The sequence below is a fragment of the Helicoverpa zea genome, chromosome 1 (assembly GCF_022581195.2).
Source record: "Helicoverpa zea isolate HzStark_Cry1AcR chromosome 1, ilHelZeax1.1, whole genome shotgun sequence".
NCBI classification, from domain to species: domain Eukaryota; kingdom Metazoa; phylum Arthropoda; class Insecta; order Lepidoptera; family Noctuidae; genus Helicoverpa; species Helicoverpa zea.
The window spans coordinates 10551531-10561985 of NC_061452.1; the positions used below are offsets into that span (position 1 = coordinate 10551531).

The 10455-nt window shown below is 37.4% G+C and overlaps 1 protein-coding gene across 1 annotated transcript in view; it reads right to left on the bottom strand.

The window, feature by feature from the left end:
• LOC124634694 (insulin-like receptor) overlaps window positions 1-3203 on the bottom strand; it is a 49542-nt gene extending 46339 nt beyond the window's left edge. The window contains exon 1 of the mRNA XM_047170356.1: window positions 2966-3203. The gene's annotated coding sequence lies outside the window, so the exon portion shown is untranslated. The remainder of the gene's footprint in view (window positions 1-2965) is intronic.
• Between the last annotated feature and the right edge of the window lie 7252 nt (window positions 3204-10455).

Here is a 10455-nt window from a genome sequence, read left to right on the forward strand (position 1 = left end):
ATTAAAATTTTCTGTACATAAAACATGTGTTTACTGATCGGCTAGGTAGGAAAGGAGGTGTTCTTTTTTTTATGCTTACCTCAATTAACAATCAAGTAAGTTGCACAATAAAATAAAATGTTTTAGATTTCCTACAAAAGTACACTCCGCGGCAAAAATAAAGGGTCACCTCCAAATAACTTTGAAACTGCATTGCAAGACAACTTGAAAGCAAATTAAATTAATAAAAACACGTGTGATTCAAATGCAAAATGTCAATTAATTAAGAATACGAGTACATTGAAAATAATTATCAAAATAAAATCGTTGAGTAGGTATTAACTTCTCGGTAGTTTCATATGAAAAGTCGTGATCACCTCCTCACTTTGTGTTGTTATTGTTAGCTCGTATGTCTGCAAAATCATGTCTTTATTTAAGTTTAAGGCAAGGAGTCCTAACTTCGCTTGCTGATTGTCTAGATTCGCAATATGCTTGTACCTGAGGGCTACTCTCATAAACAATCATATTTCAAAAGTAATAGTCAAACACTTTAACCAACATAAAACAAAGAATGCAACAGATCGCATCAACAAGTTAATTCAAGGCCAAGCGCACTGTAAAAAAACGTTGTTTTCGGATTATTGTTTTGATAAGACTTCAAGGTATATGTTTCTTGCGCACTCGCTTATCGATAACAAATTCTTTATATTTCAATGTCTCCCATAAATGTGAATATAATAGCTGGGTTAATAAATGAATTATCATTAGGATTACCACGAAATAGAAAGAAAGATCAGGATTACGATGGAAGTTACACTGTCTGCCTCGTCCAACTGTCTTCAAAACTATAGATCATTAAACTTTTTAGGATGAGAATATTTACATCGTGTGTTATACTTGGACACAACGATTTGTAGGAAGAAATAGCTCTAAAACGATGTAACGGAAATATCAGGCAACGGCTCAGACAAACTCATCAACCTAGTCACTTTGATAAAAACTTCATTTAGACTTTACGGGGATATGGCGGATAGACAAACGGACATGAAGAAATTATAAGGGTTCTGGTTCGATTACGAAACCATAAAAATGTACATAAGCAAGACAATAACACTGTATCAAGACACATATAGGTAGGCACCGCTAAACAGAGTTTTTGATTTGAAAACATCTTGAAAACAATGTTTGTTTGTTTATGGTTTTCAGCTTCTTTTTGAAATATAAAAAATAGGATCGCATTGTACTAGGTACCACATCGGTACCGTGCTTATGGCTTCATTGAAAATTAACTTTATCGGCTTCATTCATAAATCACTAAAATTGGAAATCCCGTATTTAAGTAATAGATATTTACTGTTTTTCGGTATTTTTATGATATTGAGTTCATAGTTTATCTGACTATGAGCATGATTTTAAGAAAACACCTACCAATATTACAGTATGTTTTAATCTTTTAACTAACTTGTGACAAATGTTCTAACAATGTATAAGACATAAGTCGTCTACGCTGTTTTCCCAATACATTTTTTTTTTTACTGAAGTTATCTAATAGGCAGTATCTCTCGGCTTTTCGCTTTGGTTAATGTGTAATTTATACCTTGTACGGTTGCGAAACTTAACTTAGCAGGATATAAGCAAAATAGAAGCTTCTGTATATGTGGCGTTGGTGGCGGATGGAAAGGATTAGCTGCAGGAATAAAAATCCCGACGAAATTGGGTAATGCAGAGTAGGAACTAAGAGACAACTATTGCATAACACACAAACCGCAACCCTTGATACTTACTATCTTAAAACCAGGACTTATTGAGTAACAGGAGTAGTTACCGCTTAAGGAATTTAGCTTTTAGTACCTACGTCTGATCTTCTACAAATCTTGAAAAGAGCCCCTTGAGGTAGTGGAATAGAGTATTTTATACGAAGGAAAAATCAGCTATTTAAGATTGATAATTATTTTTTTTTTTTTCTTATTGACAAATTCTTGTCACAATAATGCCATGGTTTATTTCTTCGTGAGCAATCAAATTTTCGTAGATACCTACTTTTCATGAAAAGGAATGAGTTTTTGAGTGAAGTAAGTTGGTGACCCGCTATTTTTGCCGGCTAGTGTAGTTTATTATTTTCACTATGATTATGATGTGACCGAATGTGTAAAAATAACTAAGATTTGTACCTAAATGAATTATTCTAATAATAATAAATAACCTAGAACTAAAACGTTAGGTATTAGGTAATTCGGGAGTTGCTAGATTGTAGGTTTTCCGTCTATAGCCTGATGCGGTGGTAATACAATGTAGTCATGCAGGGCCTACCTGAGTGAGTAAAATTCGTTGGTAAACTTACATTTATTATTGGTTTATTATTTATATAAAAAAATTGACGTAAGCGACACCATCAATCCAGTAGTAGTTTCTTTGGCTGCAAGTGTAATAGGTATGTACTTACTGATTGTTTACGAAACAGTGAATTTACTGCAGTTAGTAAACACTCAACTCTTCAAGAAGACATAAAAATCTCTTTTGAAATAACAGTAGCTAGGTGCATACCTATATTATCTTTCTATTTATTTTGTGACTAACAAGATCTGGAGTCAGTCAGTACTTTTCAAGATTGAGGATTTATGGTCATGCCTGCCTACCGAGTAATTATTAATAAACACTAAAAACTTTGCTTTATATCGCCTACGAGCACGATAGTGGAAGCAGCCGCCAGGCCGTCACCGCTCCCCGCCATCGCGCACATTTTGCTCGGCTGTGCGCCGCGCGCCGCCCCGCGCCGCGCCGGCCGCGTCGTTCGTTGCGGAGAAGGGCACAGAGTTGTTTACACCACCGCTCACACCACGTGGTGTGAACTGAGCATTCATATGGTCACGTGGTTCTATTATTACAATTTACCGGTAATCCGAAGCTAAACCGCTGATTCGCAAAACTGGATAAACCAAGTCTAGTTCTAGCCGTAATCAGATCGAAAACAAATACGAAACGCTACCTGAGCTCGGTGCCTGCCGTGCTTGTCTGCTCCTCGCGATCCACAGTTTATTTATACGCAACTGATTCTCCAATACAATATTTCACTTTATCACACAGCACAAAACACTTAATATGTGTATTTTTTTTATAATAACCAAAACAATAACAACACTATTGTAAACATAATACGCGGCAAACAGCGGATAACGTGCGGACGAGTTATCACAAACGACGCGCGCGAACGACTGAGGGAGGAAAGAAGCGGAGGGCGCGGGGCCTGCCGTGCCGTCGACCCAGTCGAGGAATGCGGCTCGGCTCGCCCGTTCTCGCGTGCTTATTTTTTTGCTCAGTCCGATGGGACGCTCAGGGGGCGCTCTTAAGCGCGCTCTTCCTCTAGGCTTTATTCGAAATAATTTTTGCAAGACACAATGTATAAGAACTATGTAGTAGGTACATTAGGGACCATTTAGATGAGAGCTTACCCTACCTACTATGAATGACTTATTACCTACCTGTGAAACTTAAGTAGGAACATACCTATGTTATTATAATGTACATAGATACTGATGCTGATTGGTACCTAATCTATACTAATATTACCTATAAAGCTGAAGAGTTTGTTTGTTTGAACGCGCTAATCTCAGGAACTACTGGTCCGATTTGAACAATTCTTTCGGTGTTAGCCCATTTATCGAGGAAGGCTATAGGCCGCTTTTTTATAGCTATCCGAACTTCGGTCGGATTATGTAGCTTTTCGATGCTTCGTCAGTATTATAATTGTCTTTCTTTAATTACTGAATTTAATGACATGAAATTTTGCAAGTGAATAGTTGAATGACTAAACTAATTATTGGCATACATTTTACCATACAATTCTTTTATAATTTCGTGATATTCGACTGCTTTGTAAACAGTGATCTATTCATGGTAAATGATCCTATAACTTTTTATTTACTAACGGAACATCATTGATACTTGGCAACATGTTGCAGACACATACAAGGTTTGTTTAAACGTGAAAATCTAGACCCCAAACTGCATACTTAAGAACTAAGACCTGATAAGTGTATTTTACGTTTATATTTTTATCTTTTAAACTACTTTTTCTAAATCTGGTTTTTAAACAAATATAAACAAATTCAAAACAACGTTTGTAAAAATTTACAGCTCTCTATGTAAGCGCTTTAGGTATATGAAAACTAGCTAATGACCAAACGTTCGCGTAGCGGAAACTTGAATTTCTCCGAAGTTTATACATGTACTGATTTCATTCATACATAAATAATTATACCTACACAAATACACACTAATTTTTGGACACATCTCTTTTTTTCTAAAGTCTATGGATTAAAAAAAGTTCCGCCAGGACAACGTTCGCCCAGCGGAATCAGTTTTTGGTCAATTTCTCCACAATGGCTCCATACACAATTTTTTATTTACCATACACAATTATAGAACGTCTTATACTAATGATCTGCATAATTAAAATCTTTAAATTCAACAATATTCCGCTGCGCGAGCCCACACCGGGCAGAAGCTTATAGGCAAAGTATCTGATATTATAGAATTTTGAATCTTTTATTTGCTCATAATCTTATTTCGCAAGCATGCAGTGACAATTTATTGATCATCATCATGCACAACAATGCAACATCGGTTTTATATTTCGGAAAAGGAACATGAATGGTGTTTATAACTTACTTACCGTCAGTTGCACAAAGCTCCATTAAAGTTAAAGCTTCATTAAATCTATTGCTGACACTTTTTATCTTGTTGACAAAGAAAGAGTCAGCAATAGTTTTAAAAAAGATTTGACTTTAATAGAGCTTTGTGCAACTGACGCATGACGTTTACCATCCTAATTAATAGGTACTGTTGGTGACAAACATTCATACATTTTGCGAAGACAACAGAATTCATGTAAGTTATGTTCCTTAGGTATGTTATGTTTGTTTGCTATATATACATACATAAACTTTATCGATTGTTGTCGTAATTGGCGAAAATAAACTGTCCTTATCAATTTGGTACGTACTTCACTCTGCATACTCCAAAAAGGCTAGTAATAAAAGCTCCGACAAAAAAATAAGAATTGCCCTTACTCAAAATACTAAAGCTACTGACTAAAATACTGACTTTCCGACTTCTTTTCTCCGAATAAAAATACTAAAGGGATACTAAAGTCTTCGAAAAATAAACATCACTGTTTGTTGCTGTAATACTTTTCTACCAGTATAAATTACGTTCTACTGAAAAATATAAAAATGTACTTGTAATAATAACTTTTACTTGGCCCCGCAGGGCATCTGAGGCGGATGACGGGGAGTAGCGACCCCGCGGGGCTATATATCCGAGTGAGTGCTCCAGGGAGAGTATACTGTCCCCCATCTCCGGCCTGCCGGAGTGAAGCATGACGGGGGATAGGTCTCCCGCCTCTTGGCTTGCCTTCATCGGCCGGTCAGAGTGGAGTGCTAGAGCAGGGTTAGCAGAACGCTCGGAGGGTAGGTGCCTCGTGGTAAGTGGCGAGTGGGCCGGTGATGCTGGACCCACAGGGAGCGCGTGATCTGCGTTTAAAGTCCGCCGAGGTATCCTCACCCTTCAGCCGCTCATGTACCTGTTGCCCCCTTGTTGCGATTTAGCGACTGATTCCCGGGGGCCCAGTAAGTGAGTTGGCGAGTCTCCACCTGCCATTTTTACGTGTGCAAACATTATTATCAAACATTGTTATCGGTAGGTGCCATAGTTCCCGTAGTTTCCCCATTCCTAGTCCACTAGCATCCCATCACAATAGCCCAAGTAGTTTTCATCCATAGTTAGCAATAGTTTAGCACAGAACCGGGGATTGTCCTTGGGTACATTTCTATAGTGTATACAGGGATAATCGTCGGTTTTGTGTCACCATTTCATTAAAGTTGTCTCAAAAGGGCTTCAGCGTGTTGACTCTATAGTCCCGAGGTCTGGTAGAGACATACAAAAAAAAAAAAACTTTTACTTGCTTCATATATCATGAATTTTACTTACCTCGGGTATGCTTCGATATCGATACTTATTTGAGGTTCAGTAAAAAGTTAGAAGTAGTATTTACGCTTTAATCTAAAACCAAGTAGATTTTGGTTTCCTAGAATATTTTTAACCGACTTCCCAAAAAGGAGGAGGTTCTCAATTCGGACGGTTTTTTTTGAGATGCTAATGGACTAGGAATGGGGATAACTATGGGAACTATGGCACCTGCCGATAACAATGTTTGATAATATGTTTGCACACGTAAAAATGGCAGGTGGAGACTCGCCAACTCACTTACTGGGCCCCCGGGAATCAGTCACTGAATAGCAACAAGAGGGCAACAGGTACATGAGCGGCTGAAGGGTGAGGATACCTCGGCGGACTTTAAACGCAGATCACGCGCTCCCTGTGGGTCCAGCATCACCGGCCCACTCGCCACTTACCACGAGGCACCTACCCTCCGAGCGGGCTGCTAACCCTACTCTAGCGACTCCACTCTGACCGGCCGATGAAGGCAAGCCAAGAGGCGGGAGACCTTACCCCCTTGCATGCTTCACTCCGGCAGGCCGGAGATGGGGGACAGTATACTCTCCTTGGAGCACTCGGATATATAGCCCCGCGGGGTCGCTACTCCCCGTCATCCGCCTCGGATGCCCTGCGGGGCTTATTATTATTGAGAGTTAAAAAATAAATTTAATAACCAACAATAGAAAATATAACAGTTCATGCAAGTTGTAAAAATATGATTATTTTGTCAAAACCTCTGTTGTCGGTAACTTAGTAATTTTGTCGGAAGTTCAGTATTCTAGTCGGAACTTTAGTTTTATTACTCGAAGATTGAATTTTTGTTAGGAGAAAAAGTTGTTTGAAGCTGTCGTCTGTCGTGTCGTTTATGTTTTGGATTTTTTGACAGTAATTCATTATAACGCTGGTTAATAAGAATAATAGTCAGCCACAGATCGCTGGAGATTAATTTGTTTTTCGGAACCATTATTATTATCCCTCCAAAAATATGTCATTATTAAGGCGACGAATTGGTCAACAATAATTCCATAACCGGCACGCGCATCTAAGGCGCCAAAAGGGGTCGGAGCGTCTGAGCGGGGCGAGGATAACAATACGCGCGCTAGCTTATAACTAAAAGTCGTAAGCGACAAAATGGTTTTGTAATTTTATTATTTAGAAATGATAATTTGATAAAAATTCCTTCTACAATTTTAAAGAGTATGTATATACTCAACTACTAAAAAGTTAAGAGGCTTAAATCGGACCCGTTTGCCTATAATATGTGAATCTCTTTTTAAAAAGAGGTATGTTTGATATATTTTTCTCTGTTATAAAAATTACCTAATCATGTTTCTACGTCTAACAAAATAAGGTTTATATCATGAACTTTCACGTAACCAAGTTGTATTTTGATCCGATTTGTATTTACTGAGAAAAATTGAGATCCTTGGCGCCAAAAATTCCAATTCGTCCTCTTAAGCAATTCAATTTCATGCATAATATTAATTATATACAGTGAGTTTTTAGAACACTTCCATGTATTTTCCATCTAGGTACTATCCTCAGTTAGCTGCCTATAACTAACGAATCCAAATTGAAGAAGAAGCTAGTATTGTTCTAAGGCAATTAAGTGGGCATAAGTAACACTGAATCTGAATGCTGTATTACCGATAGCAAATCCAAGGTATAAAGTACCTGGGTCCCTACTTCATTGCTTTCGTTAATCACATGTGTAAGTAAGTAAACACATTAGTATGGGTACTAGCAACAGTAGTGGCGTCAATAGTATGAATTAATTTCTCAACAATAGATAGCACCCACTCCTGATTCCGATAAATATTTAAGTATGTTCTAATTAGTAACGTTATTAGCTAAGTATCAATAATAGGCAGAGTTAAACATTGTAGTTATTTAGTTCCTTGTATCCATTTCGTATCTAACTTGAATGCCTCGTTGGTTAAAGTCGCCAAGCGCAACTACTGTCCAAGGGGTCTCATTATTTGGGTAAGGAACCCTAAAAACCATGATAGAAATAATATCAGTAAGTACAATGCAGGGTACCGTTCTGTTAATGCCTTCTTAACAACAAGATGTCAATGAATTCCACAAAGTTTAATAGGTATACATATATATCAAGATTTTTGTTGACAAAAAATATTATCAGCAAATTGCTGAACGGTCAAAGTTCAGTGGAAATCTGTTTGGCTTATTATCTTTTATTATAACACTTGTGGCGGCCATGATGGTCATGCAGCATCATTCACTAAGTACTTATGTTTATTGACAATTTTCAACGTACCATCATTAACCGAGTTCTGAGGTATATTAGTACATAAATAAATATATATTTAAATAACGATAAGAAGCAAGGGCACGATCGAGGTGGATTTCGGATGCTAACGTCTAGTGCTTTTTTTTTACTAACAAGCTTTACCTACATTCCCTGGGTGTGATCGTGTGTAAGTGGTTTTCTAACTTTTCTGAATTATAAATATGGATAACTTACATAATTTTTCTCCTTGGTGCCAGTTATATTCTCACAGGCGGCTGGCTTTCAAAGACTGAAACTTAAAATCGCGGCACCGACGTGTTTGAAACTGACAATAATAACTTAATTTCTAAATTGCATTTCAGCAACGCGCGAGTATTTTTTACACATAGGACAAAAATATTATGCAGAAGAACCACTCGAATAAAATTCTGAAAATGAGTCACTGACTAGACGTAGAAGAAGCACTTTCAGATTCGACCTTTCCTTAATTAATTCCTTAATCCATCGCCCCCACCGATTCACATGAATGTTTCCTCAGCTAAAGTCACTATAAAGAAAATCCATTCTCTATTATCCTGTAGGGTCTTAGAGCTGCATCATATATTATAAGAAATACGTTCCCAGTGGAAAATATAATTTAGTGACAACCAATAAGTGCTTCTATGTGTGCTTTTATGAGCCTTTTTATGGAGATGGGTCATCATCAGATAATATGCTAAACTTTAAGTGAAAACCCGCCTTTGTTCCCACAGCTTTGGCAGGATGATTTTATTAGCCTGCGGTATGATTAAAAAAAAAAGTTTCGTGTCCCTTCAGAACAAAAAGATGTACCTATGTATGTTAATAATTGTACTTATTATTGTAGGAGTAAGTATATGCTACGGTTGTTCTGATTTCTTTTATTGCTCAATTCTGTGAAATACTTGTTTACTTCGGATACCAAATTGTATGTATAATCAAAGTAGATAGTAGGTGCATACCTACGTATATTTCAAGTAAACACGAGAGTTTAGTCATCATCGGTAAGAATATAGCGTGCAAAATAAGTTTTTAGGTGTCCAAAGTATTACTTTATTCTCATAAAAGCGACATACATTATTTTATCTGCTAGTGGCGCCACAGCACGGCGATGATGACAGCTTATCAACTCCGCCATTGAAAAAACATCGTTTACGCAAGCAGTATATTTATCAATGAAAGCAAGTTTTTTCTTATCGTCCACGGCCGTACTTGTACGAGTTGAGGACTTGAAGACCCTACGATTCGATGTACGTGTTATAAACAACTTATCAAGTGGTGGTGGTAGGTTCGATGACTTCAAATACCCACTAAACGCGATGTTATTGACACTAAGGACTAATAAAAAATAATTTGGTTTGGTTAACCAAACTGTTAGATGGGTTCAATAAGCGTGGTAGTTAGGATTAGGTAGTTTTATTTTTAAGGTTCTGTACCATAAAAGAATAAAACGAAGCAAGTGCAACTCGGACTCGCGCACGAAGGGTTCCGTACCATTATCTACACGGCCAAAAAAATGATGTATAAGAGCCTTCTTAAAAATTTACATTATTCTAGTTTTCAGTACTTATTTGTTGTTAAGTATAGTGGCTACTAACTCTAACTGGTTCATGAGATACAGCCAGAAGCAGATCCAGCCGTCAAAAAAGGTTGTGGGGACATCCGATTCATCCGATATGGCTGAAAATTCATACACATTCAATTAATACAATTCAGGTATTTACAACAGGTGCAAGAGGGTCATACATATAGGCAGAGGGTAGGTAGGTAGATTAGAAACTGCATAGGGGATTACATAAAAAGAAGAAATTAGTGTGGTGTTATCAAACAAGAGTAGATCCACCACTGGATAGGTAGCCTCGGACGGATGAACAGACGCTCAGCGAAGACTTTTACCCTATATCGGTTTGGATAGAACGGTCTTTTATCGTGTTTTATAGGCAGACATGAGTAAAAACATCTATTTTGGATTTTCAGACGGAATTTAAATTTATCTTTCATGTTTTATACATTCATGACTGTCTCAAATTATAATCGAAAATTTATCTTCGTGCGCACGATAACTTTCGTAACTAGAGTAATAAAGCACGATCTAGGTCATAAAATAAAAGTGGAACTAGTGAAACATCGAAGTTCTCAAGTAGTCCTACAATCAAAGAGACCTACTCTATGTTCATAAATCATAACGCGCCGTAAACTCGCCTAGCGGA